Source organism: Durio zibethinus, chromosome 23, assembly GCF_047325235.1.
Source record: "Durio zibethinus cultivar Kanyao isolate XHJ-2024 chromosome 23, ASM4732523v1, whole genome shotgun sequence".
NCBI lineage: Eukaryota > Viridiplantae > Streptophyta > Magnoliopsida > Malvales > Malvaceae > Durio > Durio zibethinus.
Window position 1 is genome coordinate 12,282,275 of NC_143184.1, and position 22,276 is coordinate 12,304,550.

Genomic DNA, 22,276 nt, shown 5'->3' on the forward strand with positions numbered 1-22,276 from the left:
ACTTCATATTCATGCCTCTTTTTATGTCCAATTGCATAGATGGACAATTCAGCGAATGCCTTTTCCATGTTCAATTTTGGCTTCTCTTCAAAATCTTTGTATGAATCTAGATACATGAACCCTCTAAGTTTAAAGCTATCATAAAGGTATGGGATGACTGTCATCATAGTTTTTGGCTCATACCCTCTAAGTTTTGCCATCTTACTTTTTTTTTATTCATTTGTCTTCTTTTTATCTCACAGTTTTTTACTTCATAGCCTAAATCTAGCTTTTCACTATTGTCAACTATCATCGGTGATGCCCTTATTCCTTACAAATTTTTGCCCAACCGCACTCCAAGATACCAACTTTGTTAATAATCTGATTCACCACTATGTTTGTGAAATAACGTTAATTTATCTTAGATCATTCACTAACATAATTAAGAAGCATAAAAGATTGGTAGAAGCATTCTAATGCCTCCTTAACAGCTTTTACATATGGGGTATTTATGGGCTAGGCTACCAACATATATTCTTCTCCAAACATAATGATTAGTTGGTTTTTCACATTAAATTAACTTTTTGGTGCAAGATCGATGGGATTACACCAACCATATGGATTTATGGTCTTTCCAACAAGCAACTATAAGACGATAAGATATCCATCACTTAAAATTTAATACTGAAAGTATATAGCCTAATCTATAAGGGCATCTTAATATCTCCTAAGGCATTATGCTTGATCCTATCAAAAGCATGTATAACTATATAGCTACTCTTTATATGTGACAACTCAATTGTTAGCCTTACCAAAGTTGATAAAGGAATGACATTAATAGCAAGCCATTGTTAATGAAGACCTTGGCTATGATAAGGCTTTTACACTTAATAGTGATATGTAGAGCCTTAATGCTTTTTCTTCCTTTTGGAGGAGTCTTATCATCATTAAAAACTATATAGTGTGGCACCTCCAAATTTCTAGCTAAATGATTCACATATTCCACCAACATACTATGGGCCACATATGCTTGGTTTAATACCTTCAACAAGATGTTTTGATATGGTTCAAAATTTAACAACAATGATAGTAGCAAGATCTGAGCTAGCATCTTGTTTAGTTGTTCAACTACAGAATACCCACTATACTTTACCAACTTAAAAAACTCACAAGCCTTTTTTTTAGTCACTAGCTTTAAACATTTTTTTCAGGCACTACTTTATGCTCATTTTGCTCTTCTTTGATCCTTTTTTTTTTCTCACTCTTTTTAGCATTTCTAGAGAATAACATCTCCACTTTGTGTTATACCATCCACACCAATTATGTTGGTAGCATCAGTCTTGGGTGTAATCTCTTTTTGTCCTTAGACTACCACATCACAACTATATCTCCATGGCACAGCTTTGTCATCTTGGTATGGGAATAAGGTAAGGACCTCAAAAGTTACTGGTTTGGAAAAGAGCTTTTCTATGATCGACTTTAGTTTTTTTTCACAGTAAATTGTTATTTGTTTTAGAACCAACTTTGATGGTTTAACGGTCATAAACATTTCGATATTTCTTGAGGTCTCCCCTTCTTTATAAAACTCAATCTAGTAAGAATTCATGAGCTTTTATACCTCTTGATAGAACAGTTCATAAGTTTTAATAGAGTGATCAGGAGCCCCACTATGGTATTTACATCTCTTATTTGATACACATCTTCTATGATAAGAACGTGGATCTATCGATTGTATCATGCCAACTTTATATAAGGCATTAAATAGCTGACTGAGAGAAGTTTTAACTTTTTTCACTTTTTTCTTTACACAACACTATTGATCCTCACTCAAAGTATTGACATTATGATTAGGCAATAGATTGCCATTGACATTAGGTGTTGTTACCCCAGTTGTATCAAAGTTGATCATCCCATCTTTAATCTGATGTTGCATCTTATGCTTTAAGGTGGTGCAAAGTGCTTAAGGTGATACAATTCTTAGTAGAATGACCAACATTCTTATTGTGATAATCATAATGAGCTATAAGATCATACCACTTAGGATAAAGAAGCTTGAGTGGTTCCAAATGGATATAGGTATTGAGTGATTATTGTAAAGCTCTCGATACAACTCTGTATAGGTCATAGAGATAGGGTCAAAGGTAGGCACTTCTTGAATATTTTACAACTCTTGCTAACCGCTTATTGGATTAGTAAGATAAATTAGAGGCCTTACAAAAGGTTAGCAGTTAGGACCATATATATAAGTTTGTGACCTAACAGTTGGTTGATATATGGGTGGGTGGGATGGTTGTGGAGTTGGTTGGTATAGGTAAGATATGGTGTTATTTATAGTAAGGTATTAGGTGGAGTAGACTGGTGGTGGATAGGGTTGGTAGTTTCAAAACTGCTATTTTTCAAAGCTCACAGCCTAAGCTTCAATCTCTTTTTCTTAGGTGCTTTTTTAGTGGAAACTTCTCATTTTTCAAGTTGCCATTCTTGATAACATTCTCAATGATTTCACCTGAAATCACCATGTCAATGAAATTTTTTATTGCATTCCCTATCATCTTTTCATAATAGGGAGATTTCAAAGTGCTTACAAATAGCACTGTAGTTTTTTTTAGTCAAAGATGGTTAACCTTGAGTAGCCATGTCCTTTCATCTTTGGACATACTTTTTAAATGACTCGATCATCTTTTTCTCCCAATTTTGTAAGAAAAGACAATCAGAAGCTAGATCTATTATGTGTTGATATTGACTGATAAAATCATAACTAACTTCTACTAAAAGTGAATGCAAGATCGATCCAGCTGGATATACCACCTCGTCGTAGAATTAATAAGGCTGTCTTAGAATACATGTATCAATAGCTTTTTATCACTAGTATAGATAGCCATTTTTTAATAATACATGGTAACATGAGTTATAGGATACTTTGTACCATCATACTTTTTGAATTTTGAAACTTTGAATTTTAAAGGAATAATAATGTTTGAGATTAAACAAAGCCTAACAGCATCTATTATACCATAGAAACCAATTCCACCCAATGCTTGCAACTTTTCCTTGAGCATATTCATCTTTTGGTTAGCCTTTGAGTTCTCCAACAACTCGATCACTTTTAACTTCAACTTTTTTTTTCTTTTAAATCATCTAGATTAGGGAACCATATTGGTTCTGAAGCCTTCTTCCCAAAGGCTAGATTAACATAATTTTGGAAATAATCTTGGGCAGTAGTCGATTGTATTCCTAGGTTAATGTATGCATAGGCCCCAAGGAAATTTGCTTATGCACCTTGAAAAGGTTGGCCTTGATAAAGGCTAAATCTTGAAGGGTACAAAAGATCAATTACATCCTGCATAGGATGCTCTAGCTGACTTAGAGCTTCTTCTACCCTTTTTCCTTTATTCAGCTTATTTAAGGCTTCCAAGATTTTATACAACTCCCCTCTGAGCTCTTTTTAGGTTTTTTCAATCTTGTCAAAATTATTAGAGTGTTCTTGTTCCATCTGCCTGACTCAGATTCTAGTGTTATATTGGTAGTGATTAGGGTTTTTAGATGGTGAAACTATCCTTGAACCTTAAGTACCACAATTGTTAATTAAGAGGCTGTTTATGACTTAGTGTGAAAAATAAAAAACTAATTATGAATGCAATGCATGAGAGATGATATTTGCCTTTTGAGGAATTTTCAACAAAAATAAACTTTCATTTATTCCACTAAAGTTTCTTTACATAGAATCTATTATTTTTAATTTAAAGAAATGTTTGACTTATTCGTATTGGTATTTGGCCTCTTTAATGAAGTTCAACAAACATTGTCTATACTTTCATATTAAGGTGATTACTTTTCTAAAAGCTTCAGCCTCTTCAGCCATGTCCCCTACCTTGATCATTGCCTTACTTATCTAGGTTACAAGATGCTTTATGCACCTCTGCCATCCTAAATTCTCTCTTTTGCCACACCAAACTTGATATGATAACTTCTTATGCTTTCTTATGAGTGCGATTATATGATTCCCTTGCTCATTCAATCTTCGTTTCAAAACTTGAATATATTCTTTGAGTACTTCATTTTCCTTTTAAGCTTTAGCACATTCATCTTCCATCTGAGAAAATTTCCTTTTCACTCTTTCATTTTCATAACCTAAATCGGTGATGTTTATTTATTTAGCCTTTATTTGGATGTGTAACCTTTTGTATTCTTAGAGTGATTCTATCAACTCATTGAAAGCATTGTTATATTCCCTGACCATCTTTTGGGCCCTAAACTTTTGTCTTTCTACCTCAGTAGTCATCTTCTTATATTTTTTATGCAAATCTGACAAGTCACTAATAGCTATGTCTTATTCTTTGATGATTTTCTTCATTTTAGCCTTTTGCTTCATTGCTTCTTCCTTTATTTTCTCTTTTTTTTCTTAGAGACTTTGGATTTCTTACTTCAATTTATCTTTCTTAAACTTTAATTCTTTTCTTGTAAGGTCCAACTCTGAAGGTAACTCTTTGATATGTTGTTCCATTGACTGGCAAGAATACTTGGAAATGAACACAACTTTTTGGCCCTTTTTTGCACTCAATACCACATATCTTTGGGTGACCCTATCAATGAAAGACCCAGGACTCACCCTCTTAGACTTCTTCCCTGTCTTGATTATGCTATCAATCTTTTGAAAGGTTTTAGGCTCTTCATATAGCAGTATAATTGATTCAGCGTGTGCATCATAAGGACAAACTACTCAACTCCATATTTACTTTATACCATGAGAGTTGCATAACAAGTTGATCCCCATAGTCCTAAAAGTGGGACCCTATTTTCATTTTCATATTGATATAATATAGGTTCTCAACTCATCCATGGGACAAACCACTACAATTGACTACTTGTGAGCCCTTGAAGAAAACACTCCCATTCTTTTTTGGTCTTCATTTATGGCCATTTACTTTCATAAAATTCCTTAATAAGATTTTGATTATAAAAATAGAGTTTGAAGAAAAGACACTTTTTGCATTTGAAATGAGTCCACATCCATAGGTACAACAATGGTGTGCAACCCAAAAATAGCCTTTTATCATTCTATCAACAATAATTCAATGACCTAATGGTTTCTATCAAGATCGCTGGTGAAGGATTGCATAATCTTTCTATCTACTCAAACAAATTTACCACATCTATCTCAACATGACCTAAGACTTTGGGAAAAATCACTATACGATATATCGCTAAGGCAAATACATTTAATGTCTGTCATCATCTGGATGTTTTGTAATGAAGTCACAAAAAAACTCTTAAGAAATACCTTTATATGCATTTTTTTTCTTAGATATGTGAATCTACAACCTCTTTGTTGCCTCCCAAGATAAGAGCTAACTTCTTGCGATACCCAAGTTTCTGTTTCTTCACATAAACTTTATCTAGATATTGGAAATGCATGTCTACCAAAATCGAATACTCTTCTATGGTTGGCACCATCCCACTTCATTAAAGAAAAAAACAACAATAGTAAGGGTTTCAGAACTGCACCATTACCTTTATAAGTGAACTCTCTATTTTTATTGACAAGAGGTGTGCAATATGGCCAAACATCTGACAAAAAGCTTATTGTCTTAATGGGCTCATGTTTTTGCATATGTCTGTTAAATCTTACAGATCATTTTGTTTGAGAAGTAGTCAAACTTTTTTAGGTAGTGTAGAAACATAGCCATATGGTAGACAATCTCCTTTCTTTTGTTGGATATTCTCTTATTCAATTTTCAACTTATTGGTAACTCACATTTGTTAAACAAGGATGAAGCACAAACTAAACATTCTATAGGTTGTATTGTTGGAAATGTCTTTCGGGAAAATATGTTATGTAGTCTATATGCATGTTTTAAGAATATGAAAAAATAAAGAAAAATAAGGAAGAAAACTGGTTAGTTAACACAATATAAGATATAGAAGGAATAATGTTAGCATAGACTATAATAATATGATCCTAAACTCTAGGTGAATCCTAAAATGTAAGAAAGACATGGCTCTACCTATAGGTTAGGCTTGATAAGGTTAACTATATGTGTTTTGGGTTAATTCTAGAGGTTCCCAAATTATTCCTTACATCATTGTCCATTATAGACTAATAAAGCACTCAAATCCTTATCCATTATAGGCTATAAACAGAAAAGGTTCAATTTAGGTGAGAGTATTTCGTTAACCCATATGAAGAGATGAAATCTTATGAAAGCATAGGTACTTTACTCTCTTTTAAGGATGGAGCTCAGGTGTAGAACTTATGTTATGCACATGCACATGAATGACAATATACAAAATTAAAGTAAAACACAAGGAATAAAACTAAAGTTTGTAAATTTATTAAAGTAGGCTTCGATAATATGAAGTAATTTAATGGCTTGACTTTCATGTCTCCAATAAAGTTGTCAAACTGTTACAACATATAGATCTATAGACCTATAGGTCGATTTAACTATAGGAATCATCATTAATCTTTTTTTTATTTAAGAAGTGATTGACCACCTAACTGAATCTGTTCCTTTTTAAAGAGAAATCTTAAGCTTAACTTAGGTATCATTAAAAGGTAGATTTATATCTACAAAACCAAAACTAGATTTTAGAGTGGGTTACATGTGAAGAAGGTTATAACACTCTCACAATGCCTATCAAATTATGGTACCAATTTGATTTCATATCATCCAAGCCTTAAAATGTGTTTGTAATTTACCTAGTAAATTTAATATCAAAAATTGTCCTTAAAATCACTTTAATCTTTTTGGTAGTACTTTAAGACAATTTTCTCACCTTAAGAGTATTCATGGAGACTCGTGTCTTACTCTGAAGATGTTTCATCATTGAATTCATTAACATAACTTTTAAGAAATCATTTTTTTAAATCAATCAATAAAATTCTCCAATCGTTTGGCAAGATTTTATATTGATGCATATCCCCCAATCATTTTGTTGGATTTTTATTGGAAAATTTTCTTTATGAAAATTTTAAAAATAAATGTCATTAAATCTTCCATTAAATCCTCAAATAGTTTGGTAAGGTTTAACAAAAATCTTCCAATCATTTGGTAGGATAAAAAAAAACTTATTTTATATTTCAAAAAAAATTATTATGAAATTCTCCAATCATTGGGTAAAATTCATAATTTAAAAATTTTAAACCCATGAAGATCCTCCAATAGTTTGGAAAGATTCATAAATTTTTTTTTTGAAAATATTTTTTAGAAATATCAATAAATAAAATTTATACAAATAAAAACAACTAATAAATAAAGAATATAAAAACAAATTAAAACCAATTGAAACTTAAATAAATAACCTAAGATAAAAATAAAAAATAAAATAAAATAAACAGAAAAAATACCAAAAAGGAAGGCTCGGCTCAGCTCAGAGGAGACTCGACTACAGAAACACTGATCGGCTAGAGTAGCTCAGCATTACAGTTTAGCTCGACTTGAGTTCCAACTACTAGAAGCGAGTTGTGGGTCAATGCGCTATGGATCGAGTCAGGTAAGTGAAAAATGCACAAATCCTAAGCCTACTTAACATCTAAAATGCTACCATTTAAGCATGAATATAGAAGGCTGAAACATTTTTCTCTTTTAGAACTTTTCTACCCAATCTCTCTCTTCCACCTTTTTTCTCTACTTTCTCTCTCTAACAAAAGATAAAAGTCGGTTGAATACTCATCAGCTTTTGAAAAAATAGGTTGCAATCTAGTATTGCTACTAGATACTGAAAAACTTTACCAAAATGTGTCAAAAATTTTAAATATCGCTGAAAGTTCAACCTATTTTTGGAATTCCTAAAAATTTCTAGAAAAGGAAAAAAATTCCCAAAATCCTTTTTGTCTTCAAAAATCCTCCGATAACACCATATCAAACTTAATCAAATTTTTAAAATCCCAAACTTTAAAATATTGTTGCCAGAAAATCCTCTACCATTTTTTTTTAAATTGTCATAATGTGTAAATCCATAGACCTATAGTTTGACTTGACTGTTGGAGTCATCACTAATCTTTTTTATTTAAGGTGTGATTAGCCATTTAACTAAATTTATCCCTTTTTAAAGAGAAATCCCAAGCTTAACTTAGACGTCTATAAAAGGTAGATTTATGTTTACAAAACCAAGACTAGATTCAGGAGTATAATTACATGTGTGGAAGATTATAGCACCCTTACAATGCCCATCAAATGATGGTACTAGTTTGATTTCATATTTTATAAGCCCTAAAATGTGTTTGTAATTAACCCAGTAAATTTAATATTGAAAATTGTTTGTAAAATCACTCCAATCATTTTGTAGTAATTTAAGACAATTTTCTCACCTAAAGAATATTTATAGAGACTAGTGTTTCACTCTGAAGAGGTTCTGTCGTTGGATTCATTAATATATTTTTTAAGAAATCATTTTTTTTAAATTAATCAACAAAATCCTCCAATCGTTTGGCAAGATTTTATATCGATGCATATCCTCCAATCGTTTGATGAGATTTTTATTTGAAAACCTTTTTTAAGAAAATTTTAAAAATAAAGGTCATAAAATCTTCCATTAAATCCTCCAATAGTTTAGTAATATTAGTAATATTTAACAAAAATTTGAATCCTCTAACCATTTGACAGGATACAAATTTCTTATTTTATTTAAAAAAATTATTATGAAATTCTCCAATCATTTGGTGGAATTCACAATTTAAAATTTTTAAACCCATGAAGATCCTTCAAAAGTTTGACAGAAATCATGAATTTGTTTTCTTGAAAATATTTTTAAAAATATCAATAAATAAAATTTATACAAATAAAACAAATAAAAAAATAAAGGAAGAATATAAAAACAAATTAAAACCAATTGAAACTTAAATATATAACACAAGATAAAAATAATAAATAAAATAAAATAAAATAAAAAGAAAAAAAAAAGGCTCGGTTCAGCTCAAAGGAAACTTGGCTGCAGAAACATTGGTCGACTGAAGTGGCTTGATATTACGGCTTGGCTTGGCTCAAGTTCTAGCTACTGGAAGCATGTTGCAGCTCAAGGCACTATGGATCAAGTCAAGTGAAAAATGCACAGAAACTAAGCCTGCTTAACTTCTAAAATGTTGCCATTTAAGTTTGAGTATATAAAGCTGAAACCTTTTTTTCTTTCCTTAGAATTTTCCTACCCACTCTCTCTTTTCTCTTTTTTTCTCTACTTTTTCTCTCCAGCAGAGGATGAAAGCCAGTTGAATATCCACTGGCTTTGGGAAAAATAGGCTGCAATTTGGGATTGATGTCGAATAGGGAAAACTTTACCTGAATATGGCTAGAAAATTTAATTATTGTCAAAAAATTCAACAAATTTCTAGAATTCCTAAAAATTTTTGAAAAAGAAAAAAAAATCCCCAAAATCCCTTCTGTCTTCTAAAATCATCTAACAACACCATATCAAACTCAATTAAATTTTCAAAACCCCCAACTTTAAAACATTGTTGCTAGAAAATCCCCTGCCCTTTTGTTGAAACTGTCATAATGTGTAGATCCGTAGACCTATAGCTCAACTTAACTTTAGGAGTCACCACCAATCTTTTTTATTTAAAGTATGATTAGCCACCTAACTGAATTTGCCCATTTTTAAAGAGAAATCACAAGCTTAACTTAGGTATCTTTAAAAATTATATTTATGTCTATGAAACTAAGACTAGATCCAAGAGTTAAATTACATGTAAGGAAGGTTATAGCACCCTTACAACACCTAGTAGATGATAGTACCAATTTGATTTCATATTATTCAAGCTTTAAAATTTGTTTGTAATTTACCCAATAAATTTAATACTAAAAATTATTCTTAAAATCACTCTAATCATTTAGTAGCAATTTAAGATAATTTTCTCACCTCGAGAGTAATCATGAAGACTCATGTTCCTCTTTAAAGAGACTCTGTCATTCGATTCAATAACATATTTTTTAAGAAATCATTTTTTTAAATCAATGACTAAAATCCTCCAATCATTTGATGGGATTTTATATCAATGCATATCTCCCAATCTTTGGTGAGATTTTTATTTGAAAATCTTCTTTATGAAAATTTTAAAAATTAAGGCCATTAAATCTTCTATTAAATCCTTCAATAGTTTGGTAAGATTTAACAAAATTTTGAATCCTTAAATCATTTATAGGGATACAAAAACTTATTTTATTTTTCAAAAAAAAAATCTATTATGAAAATTTTTAATCATTTGATAGAATTCACAATTTAAAATTTATAAACCATGAAGATCCTTCAATAGTTTGGTAGGATTTCTAAATTTATTTTTTTGAAAAAATTTTTACAATAACAATAAATAAAATTTATACAAATAAAATAAATAAAAACAAATAATAAATAAAGAATATAAAAACAAATTAAAACCAATTGAAACTTAAATAAATAACATAACGTAAAAATAAAAATTAAAATAAACAAAAATGATACCTAAGAGGCAGGCTTGGCTTAGCTCAGAGGAGGCTTGGCTGTAGAAACATCAATTAGCTGGAGTGACTCAGTATTATGGCTCGGCTCAACTTAAGTTCCAATTACTTGAAGTGAGTCACGGGCTAAGGCGCTATGGATTGGGTCGGGTAATTGAAAAACACGTAAATCATGACTTCCTTAACCTCCAAAATGCTGTCGTTTAAGCCTAAGTATAAAAGGTTGAAACCTTTTTTTTCCTCAAAATTTTCCCATCCATTCTTTCTCTTCCTTATTTTTTCTTTACTTTCTCTTTCTAGTAGAGGATGAAAGCCGATTGAATACTTACCAACTTCTGGAAAAATAGGCTTCAATCTAGGATTATTGCCAAATACTAAAAAACTTCACTAGAGTATGGCCAAAAATTTTAAATATTGCCCAAAAATTCAACCAATTTTTGGAATTCCCATAAATTTCCAAAAAAGAAAAAAAATCACAAAATCCCATCTGTCTATTAAAATCTTCCAATAACACCAGATCAAACTTAATCAAATTTTCAAAAGCCCTAACTTTAAAATATTTTTGCCATATAATACTCTACCCCTTTTTTTTTTCAATTTGTATTGCTAATTGATTGTTCTTGTATTTGTTGTATTTGCTGCTAATTTCTCCATGTGTTTTTCTTTGATGATTATAACCAATTTATAGGATAGTTTCCCCAGTTCAATTGGTGTTACGATAAAAATCAACTTATTCAAAAAAAATTCACTTTATCACCAAAAATTAGGCATTTTCCCAATTCTTTTCCCAATTAACCTAATAATTAAAACATGGATCATCTTTTAAACAAACTTAATCTTTAACTTTCCCTGCTATTTAATTTTTCTTCAATTATCCCTCTCTTTTTTTTACCAAAAAAACTAAAAATAAATAAAATAAAATAAATTAGATAATATAAATCAGACAATAAAAAATAAGAAATATAAATGGGAATAAAAAAATATAAAAATCTAAAAAATGAAAAAAAAAAAAAAGGGCTTGATTAGCCTAGGGTGGAACTCATAATTTAAAGAAAAATTCGAAACACCAATTAGCTGGAGTGGCTCAATATTACGACTCAACTTGGCTCGAGTTCCAACTATTGGAAGTGGGTCATGGGTCAAAGCATTATAGATCGGGTCAGGTAAGTGAAAAATGCGCGAATCTTGAGCCTGCTTAACCCCTAAAATGTTGTCGTTTAAGCCTGAGTATATAAGGCTAAAACTTTATTTTTTCCTCAGAATTTTCTTACCCACTCTCTCTTTTCCTCTTTTTTTCTTTACTTTTAGCAGAGGATGAAATTTGGTTGAATACTCATTAGCTTATGGAACAATAAGTTGCAATCTTGGATTGTTACTGATGAGTCACTGGATACTAGAAAACTTCACCGGAATGTGGCCAGAACTTTTAAATATCATCGAAAAATTCAACCAATTTTTAGAATTTCCAAAAAATTTTAGAAATTTATAGAAAATAAAAAAATCTAAAAATCTCTTCTATACTCTAAAATCCTCCAACAACACTAGGTCAAACTCAATCAAATTTTTAAAACCCTAACATTAAAATATTTTTGCTAGAAAACATTCTGCCTTTTTTTTCTAAAAAATTGTTCTTGTATTAGCTGTGTTTGCTACTAATTTCTCTGTTTTTTTTTTTTTTGCGATGATTAAAACCAATTTGTAGGACAGTTTTCCCAGTTCAATCAGTGTTGTGATAAAAATCAAGTTCTTCAAAGAAAATCCACTTTATCACTAAAAATTAGGCTTTTTTTCCCAAAAGAAGAATTATTTTCCCAATTAACCTTATAATTAAAACATGTCTTTTCAACAAAATCAATCCCAACTTTGCTGGCCATTTAATTTTTCTTCGATTATCGCTCTTTTTTTTACCAAAAGAAACTTAAAAACAAATAAAATAAATCAACTAATAAAAATGAGAAATATAAATATAGATAAAAAATAATCATAACAATCTAAAAAAATGAAATAAAAAAACCAAGCTTGATTAGCTTAGGCTTTATCAAGTTAAGCCCAATTTGTTCGAGCCCAATTGGTTCAGGCCTAAACCAAATGGGGTGTTTACATTCATGTGACTATTAAACACATTTTTAGGTATGGGTTTAGTAAATGGATCTACAACCATCTTATATGTAAAACTGTAATGCACGTTGATTTTTTTTGTGCAACCATGCCTCTCACGTAGTTATACTTGATATCTATATGTTTGGTCTTGAAATGATATTTGAGATTCTTTGTGAATGCGATTACAGCTTGACTGTCGTAATTCACTAATACTGAGTTACACTCATCCTTTTTAAATCCTAAATGATTCAAGAATCTCTTGAGCCAAATAACCTTTTGTATTGCTACTAAAAATACTAGAAATTCAACTTTCATTATGGATAGTGCTATACAAGTTTATTCTTACTACTCAACAAAATAGCCCCATTATTCAGCAAAAAAATGTAGCTAGAGGTAGATTTTATTTCATCTAAATCTACTCCCTAATTGATGTTCATATAGCTAACCAAATGCAAATCACTTCCTTGATAACATAATGAATAATCCATTGTACCTTTTACAAATCTCAATATCCTTTTAATGACTTTCCAATGGGGTCAACTTAGATTAATTGATATCTGCTTACCATGCCTACAACATAGCATATGTCCAACCTTATGCACATCATAACATACATAAGGCTTCCAACAACACTAGAGTAAGGAACTCTTGCTATTTGTTCCTTTTCTTATGAAGTCTTAAGATACATTTTCTAGCTAAGGCCTTTACTTTTCACCTTAGGAGAATCTATTGGCTTGTAGTCTTGCATATTAAATCGTTCTAAAACTTTCTTAATGTATTTCTTTTGTGAAAGAGCTAACAACTTTTTGGAACGATCTCTCACAATATTTACACCAAGTATTGACGCTGCTTCACCAATGTCCTTCATTTTAAAATTTGAAAACAACCAAGTTTTCACCTTAGTGATATACTCCATTACTAGCCAATAGTACATTATCTACATAAAGTGATAAGATTACAAATTTTTCTGTCTCTTTTACCATACATATAATAGTTCTCATCAATCATAACAAAATCATATAAAATTATCACTTAATGAAATATAATATACCATTGCTTGGAAGATTGTTTCAAGTTGTAAATTAATTTTAACAGCCTACAGACTTTGTGCTTTTTACCCTTGTCAAGAGAACTTATAGGTTATTTTATATATATTTTCTCTTTCAGTCTTCCATTTAGAATTTTAGTTTTCATATCTATTTAATGTAACTCCAAATCTAAACTGACTACAATGGTTAGTATTAAGCATATCGAGGTTAATCTCACAATAGGAGAGAAAGTTTTTTTATAATCAATTTCCTCTTACCAAGTATACCCTTTCGCTACCAAATGAGCTTTATATCTCTTAATTGTCTCACCTTACTTATGCTTAATCTTGGAAACCCATTTATTCCCAATCGTTTTACGTTATTTAGGAAGATCAACCAATTTTCAAACATGATTTAATCTTATAGATTCCATCTCTTCTTCAATTGCTTTTATCTATTTTTTTTATCTTCGCTCTTTTTCATTTTGTAGGATAATCAAGAATGCTTCTTCTTTTATGTTAAAATGACATTAAAGATTATTTTCACAATTACTTTACCTGACTTATGATTCTTGAAAAACTAATTTACCAAATCCAACATCTTTAGTCATGCTCCTACCTGGATGAGATACCGTTGGTTCTTGATCAAAAACATGCATTAATGGATTTAGAACTAAAAAATCATTTTTTTCTTAATCTCGCAAAGAGATATTTCTTGATCTATCTCATCTCTATTTGAAAATTCACTTTCTAAATAAGTAGCATCCTGATATTCAAATTCAATTACACTCTAACTTGACTGTTTACTTATGAACGCAAATCCTTTTGAATTCTCAAAGTATCTTATAAATATACTCTTTTTGCCTTAAGGACCTAGCATGCCATGTGGATGAAGAATATCATATACATAGGAAACACAACCCTAAGGTCTCAAATTATTGAGATCATGTTTTTTCTCAATCCATAATTCATAAGGGGTAGACATAACTAACTTGAAAGGTATTCAATTTTGGTATATAGACAATAGTTAACTATGTATCATCCAAAATGTGATTGGCAAATTTGCATAGGCCATAATAGATTTTACCATTTTTAGAAGAGTTTTATTTTTTTCTTTCTACAATACCATTTTCTTGTGGAGTCCCTATAATGGTCAACTGCTTATCAATACCCTTTTCACCACATAATTGTCTAAACTGATTAGACAAATACTCACATCCTCAATCTATTCTCTACGTCTTAATGTTTCTATCTAATTGATTCTCTACTAAGGTCACATACTTTCTAAAGTACTCTAATGCTTCAAACTTGTAAGAAATCAAATAAATGAACCAAAAATGTGTAAAATCATCAATGAATGTGATGAAATACTTACCTCCTTTTTGTGACCTAACATTCATTGAGTCATAAATATCATAATGTATCAACTGCAATGCAACTTTAGCTTTAGTTCATTTACCAAATACTTTTCTTATCATTTTTCTTGCTAGACAACTTTCACATAATGGTAGATTAACTTTCTCAATAGGGCCTAATAATCTTTCTTTTGCTAATCCATCCATTCTTTGTTGACCTATACGGCCAAATCTATCATGCCAAATATTCACATCAAAATCAATCATAAGGGAAAAACTTATATTATTGTATGAAACAATATCTAATATAATAAAACCATATGATAAATATCTAAATACATAATAAGTTGTATCTAAATGCAAATTTAAACCAATACTGTTGAAATTCAAAATAAATTTTAAACTAAGAAAAACAGTGATAGAAACCAAATTTCATTGAATATCATAAGCAAAAGTACATCATGTAGGATAAAGGTTTTTTCACCATGCATGCATACCTTATAGGTGCCAATTTCGCTTACTTCAATCCATGAATTATTTCCTAAATGGATCCATTTTATTTCGCATAGAATTTGATGAAAATTCATGAATGCATTTTCATCTCATGCTACATAATCTGAGGCCCTTAACTCTAAAATCCATAAAAAAAAATGTGATTCAGTCATCATAACAATACTACAAACAAACATAACACTTTTAGCATTACGTAAAACTACTTTAAGGGTTTGTACCTTCTTTGGCTCATTACATTCAAAAGCAAAGTGACCCCTTTTACCATAGTTAAAACTTTTAAATCTCAGTATGTTCTTCTTAAGATGAGCCTTGGGACCTTATCCTTTGTTAGTTTGGCCACTATTTGGTCTTTTAAGAGCTTTCTTCTTGTTTTCACCATGTGACCTACGCTTAAAACCCGAAGCTTCTTTTGAACTAGATAATGCCATATAAACATTAGCACTAGGCTTAGATTTTTCCATACAATTTTTATCCAATTGTAGATGATAGAAAACATTATCGAGAATCTTTATACTTTTATTATAAGTAGGTGTACTTTCATATGCTCCCAGCTATGTGACAAAGAATGGATAATAGCTTGAACTTGTTGTTCATCTGTCAGAATATGACCAACCTCTTTCAGCTCACTTATCATGTTTGATATCTCTCTCACATATTGCCTCATATAATGATTAGGCTACTTTTTGAATATGCCAAACTAGAGAGTAAGTTGTCTTCGTTTAGTAACTAAAGTTACTTCAAACTTTGCTTTTAGGGCACTCTATATCTCTATGGCTATTTTATGATACCGAAACTTATGCACAATATCATTCTATATATTGTTAAGCAACATAGTACGTGCAATGGAATTGTTCTTTGTCTAGGCCTCATAAGTCTCTTAGTCATTTTATGCTGAGATGTATTCCTTTCTTCATGCTCATCAAGAATATTGTTCAGAACATTAAAAACCTCTTGTTTTTCAAGTACATACTGGATTTTCATACTCCAGATCCATTCATTTTCTTACCCTTATTTAACTCAGCAACAATATTCTTAAAAGTAAAAGTTATTTCAAAGTACAATTCTACATTCAAGAGACATATGCACTAATTAATACCTCACATTGCACACTTCTAATTTTTGCCACAATGTCACAAATAAAACAGTGATAATATATCATTCATGTAAAAATGAAACCAAAAGGTCACTATATTCGCAATCAAATTTTATTTTTAAATATGTTTAATTATCACAAATTTATTTCTTTGTGCAAAATCAATCACAATTATCTTAAAACTGCCACAAACCTTAAGGTTACCAACATATGATCAATAACATATATATTGATTTTAAATAAGCAAGTTTTACAAAACATAATTCAAATCTATAAACATGTTCATAATAAAAAAAATATACATACTAAATGTTAATAAAACATCTTCCTAATCATTTCGAATGACTTGTGTCATAACGTGTAGATCAATAGACCTATCGTTATACATAAACTTAAGAGTCACCACTAATCTTTTTTATCTATGTGTGATTGATCACCTAATTGAGTATGTCCTATTTTAAAGAAAAGTCTCAAGTTTGACTTAGCTATCTTTAAAAATTAGATCATGTTTACGGAATCAAAACTATGTTCGAGAGTATAGTTATGTATAAGAAATGTTACAACACCCTCACAATGCCTATCAAATGTTGGTATCAACTGATTTCATTTTATCCAAGCCTTAAAACATATTTGTAATATGCTAAATAATTTAATTATTGGAAATTAATCTTAAAGTTACTCCAATCATTTGGTAGCGATTTAAGACAATTTTCTCATCTCAGAAGTATTCATAGAGACTCGTGTCCCACTATGAGGAGGCTTCGTCGTTAGATTCACTAACATGTTTTCCAAAAAAGTTAATTATTTTTTAAAATAATCAATAAAATCCTCTAATCATTTGGTAAGATTTTATATTGATGCAAATCCCTCAATTATTTAGTGGGATTTTTATTTGAAAACTTTTTTAAAAAGGTCATTAAATCTTCTAATAGTTTAGTAAGATTTAATTTATAAATTTAAATCCTCCAAACATTTGGTAGGATTGAAAAATTATTTTAAAAAAAAGTTTATTATAAAATTCTCCAATCATTTGGTCGAAATCAAAATTCGAGATTTAAATCCTCCAATCATTTGATAGGTTTAAAAAATTGCTTTTCAAAAGTAATTATAAAATTCTCTAACTATTTGGTACAATTCATAATTCGATATTTAAATCCTCCAATCATTTGGTAAGATTAAAATTTTATTCTTTTCATAAATTTTTTGTTTTGAAATTCTCTAATAATTTGGTAAAATTCATAATTTAAAAAAAAAATTGAATCTATGAAAAGCTTCCAATAGCTTGGTAAAATTTCATGGATTAATTTTAAAAAATTATTATTATTTTTTATATATATTTTAAAACATTAATCAAAGTACATAAACAATCAACAATAACATAAGATAAATGAAAGCAAAAAAAAAAATTATGTATCAATAATTGGACTAAGTCCTTGTTTAAGTCTAAGAAAACTAAACCTTGAATGGCCTATATTAAATCTTGGTCCAAGCTTGAAATAAGAACCTAGATGAATTGGGCTTGCAATTGAGCATGAATTTATTCAAGAATGTGCGTAAACTAGGGTAATTGCTGCATTTTGGCTAGATTGTGCAAAAAGAGTTAGAGCAGGCTGCTACAACTAGGCCTACACAAGCCAAATATACCTAGGTTAGGTCGGGTTGATTTGCATCTGGGATTAGGCAAACACAGGTCTCTAAAAGTGACTAAGGTTTTGAACCCTTAAAAGGGAGCCATTTTGCCACTACTATAAAACTCCCTTTTTAAACTCTTGTCCTCACTTTTCATTCCTGCTTTTCTCTCATTCAAAACCAATTTCTTTGTTTCTATCTCTACCAACTTTGTGAATTTTGGCAAAGTAAGAATTCTAAAATTCATAAGAATTTTAGTTTTACAAAAATTTTTAGATTCATAAGATTTTGAAAATTTGTAGGGTTTTCAAGTTCACATGGTTTTAAGATCTGTAGGAATTCATATTCACAATATTTGAAGATTCATAAGATTTTGAAAATTTGCAAGCTTTTCAAATTGCAAGAATTTTAGATTTAAAAGAATTTCAATTTTGCAGGAATTTCAAATTCACAAGAATTTTCAGATTCACAAGAATTCAACTTTGCAAAAATGGTAAATTCATAAAAAAAATTTTAAATTCATAAGGATTCAAAGATTTGCATTCGACAGATTCATATCCAAAGTTCAATTTAGGAATTCACATCAAAATTTCAAGGTTCACATCCAACATTCAAGGATTCACATGAAAATATTCTACAGATTCATACCCAAAAATTAAAGATTTTTGTTTGAAAAACTTTAGGGATTCACTTCCACGATTTCAAATATTTTCATTAAAAAAACTTTAGTGTTTCACATCTAATATTTCAAAGGTTCTCATTCAAAAATTTCAAAGATTATAATTCAAAAAACTTTAGGGATTCACCTCAAAAAATTTTCATGATTCTCATTCATAACTTAAAGATTCATATTTGAAAATTTTTAGAGATTATGCTTAGAGGTCTTGCAAATCATTCTTAACATTGATAATGCTCCTTTAAAAGGCTCCACAACTTTATAATTCTAAATGTTTTCCTCATAAAAGATATTTCTCATTTGAAGATTCAAAATCTTATCTTAAAAGGCTCTCATCAAAACATTCAAAATCTTTTCTCATGAAAATTCTCAATCTCTCATCAAAGTCAATGTTTTGTATATAATGAATGCCATGATACTGATGCAAATGCTTTTTCAATGATGTAAATGCAATAATCCAGATTCTCACAATAATGTAGATGCCATACTCTGAACCATGATTCAAATGTTCACTACATGATGCAAATGCATAACCAAACAAAGATTCAAATATTCATCAAATTATGTACATGTATTGTTCAAACAATAATGCAAACGTAATGCATGTAATGCAGATGTCACTAAAATCAATGAAATTCCAATTGTGGCAATAAAGTTTTCAAGACTCTACCATCTCACATTTCCTTTTTAGTTTTTCAACACTAACAATTTTTTTAAAAATTCTATTAATTGATCCACATTAGTTTCATCATCTGGTCACAACTCATAGGCTATGTTAATCAATCTATCACCGTATTTATCACTAGGTCACTCCATTTACCTTTCAAAATCATCATCTCAGGTTTCTTCTATCTTTTTCATTTTTTTTTGCCCTTGTCATCTTGAATTTTTTTTCAAAGGAATGCAGTAATCTTTTATGGTTATTATCATTCATTTATTATCATTTTAATTCATGAAAAATATAATGCAATCATATATTTCCTTGATTTATTCTAAGTGATACAAAAAATGAATAGAACAAAGCAAATTGAGAGAAAAGGTAACCAATATAAGAATGAGTCTGGTATAAAAAGAAATAGGCAAAGGAACAAATTCAAAGTATACCAATAGGATAAGTATTTGAATGATATAACAATGTCCAAACAATGAATATTCAACCAATTCTTAAAATTCATCCATAATATTTTTTCAAAAACTCATTTCATTAACTTTCGAAATCATTTTTAGCTCATCAAACTTTGCCCTAATTTTATAGTATCTTCAAATGACATTGATCTTCCATATATTTAACTGCCTATCCAATTTTTAGCTTAAATGTTTTTCTACCCAAATTGTCCTTTTGGGTTTTCATTTGACTCTTTCTCTTCTCTTCTTTTTCTTTTTTCATTTTTTCACATTTCTCATTTTTTTCATTTTTTTTTTCATTTTTTTACTTTTTTTCATTTTTCATTTTTTCACTTCATCCATTATTGATATCTCCCACACATTAATCTCTAAAATATGAGAATAGATCACAATTTCATTGCTCCATTGCAAGCATGCCTTAGCTCAATATATGATCATTAAATTCAAGCATTCACATTTGATCAAAATGGACTTTTAAAGGTCGTAATGTAGGCTATTGTGAGGGGTCATGAAAAAATAGATAAAATAAGCTTAAAACACATATTTAAAAGGTTTAAACCAAATATCCTTTATTATTATGTGATGCAACTTGGCACTTTGCCCCATTCCACATCATTTCACACTTTTTTTCATTCATCTTATTCCTCACAAAAGAATTCTCATTACTTTGCCTCAATTTATTTGTGGCATTTTTTTTTTTTGTGAAAAAGGCTCTTCTTTCTTTTTTTACTCCCCATGTTTGAGATATTTTGTGTTCATTTGCTTTTTTTCTTTTTCAAGTAGGTTTCTTCTCAAAATTTGACCCCAGTGTAGAGGGTGATCATTGGTTGGGGTTATTTAGAAAAAAAATCATAACAAGCACAAAAAAGGTAATAATTGATTATTTCATTTTTATGAATGGTAAAAGAAAGACGATCATTTTTCATCTCAAATGTGAATACTTTCTTTGAAGACCATTTATTGAATAAAGACAAACTAATAATTCATTATAAATGACACATGCTATCAAAACATGTCTATTTCATATCTACTTGCCAATTTTAACTCTCTTATTCCTTTTGTTCTCTATAGATCTATTTCATATCTACTTGCCAATTTTAACTCTCTTATTCCTTTTGTTCTCTATAGATCAAGCTTATTAATGTGAATGAGTTCTCAAAATTAAATTTTAGAATTATTGTTATCATTGTCTAAACATTATCTTTTGAAATTTAAGAATAAGAATAAAAAGGATATGAAAAATAACAAAGCATATAATAGTGGTTTGGATTAAGGAGAAAATTTAACAAAATGCATCATACTTGCCCTTTTTATTAAAATGATAAAAAATAAAATCTTGGTACATAAAATAACTCTTAGCATTACTTTAAAAGAAATCCAAAAATGATAAACAACTTTCAACCAGATTTTTCATATCCTTCCCAAAATTATGTCCCTAAATGCTCAAGTAATTATTGATATCCAATCCCCCTGATTTGTCAAAATTCACTAAACTTACTTGGATCAAACTTTTTACCTTATGCTTAAAAGTAAGGTCGATTTCTATAGAATGACCTACATTCCTATTGTGGTAATTGCATATGGCATTAACATCATACCATTTGGGATAGGGTGGCTTCCATGGTTTCAAATGAACTGAAGATATGTTCTTGACCAATTCTAGGAATAGTATAGTGTAGGTTATAGGGATATGATCAATGCGAGCTTTCTCTTGGTTGTTCCTAGACCATTTCAAACCACTCACTTGGTTGTTTGGCCTAGTAGCTAGTGTAGTGATATGACTAGGCTTATATGTAGGTATTTGAAAGGCTAGTTGATAAATTGATGGGTAAACTGGTTGTGAAACAGGTTGGTAAAAGACATGTGCAATATTATAAACTGCAAGGTAGTAAGAGGATGAACATATAGTGACTATAGAACATAAGTTTTGAATTTTTATCCCTCAAAACTGATAGCTTCAGCTTCAACTTCTTTCTATTTAGCTATCCCTCATTTATTTGTATTAATGGTCTTTCCTTCTTCAAGCTTGCCATTTTTAATGGCATTTTCAATAATCTCTTCTAAAATCACCATGTCGTGTGAAGTTTTTTATCGTATTTTATTATCATCTTCTCATAATATGGTGCATTTAGGGTGTTGACAAACAATACTATAGTCCTATTCTCAGTTAGAGATAGTTGAACTTGAGTAGTCATGTCCTTCCACCATTGGGCATATTTTTTAAACAACTTTGTCACCTTCTTCTCCACACTTTGTAAAGAATAATGATTAGGAACCAAGTCTATAATGTGGCAATATTATGTAATAAATACCTGATTAAGCTCTTTTTAAAAATAAATATAGGTTCTGTCT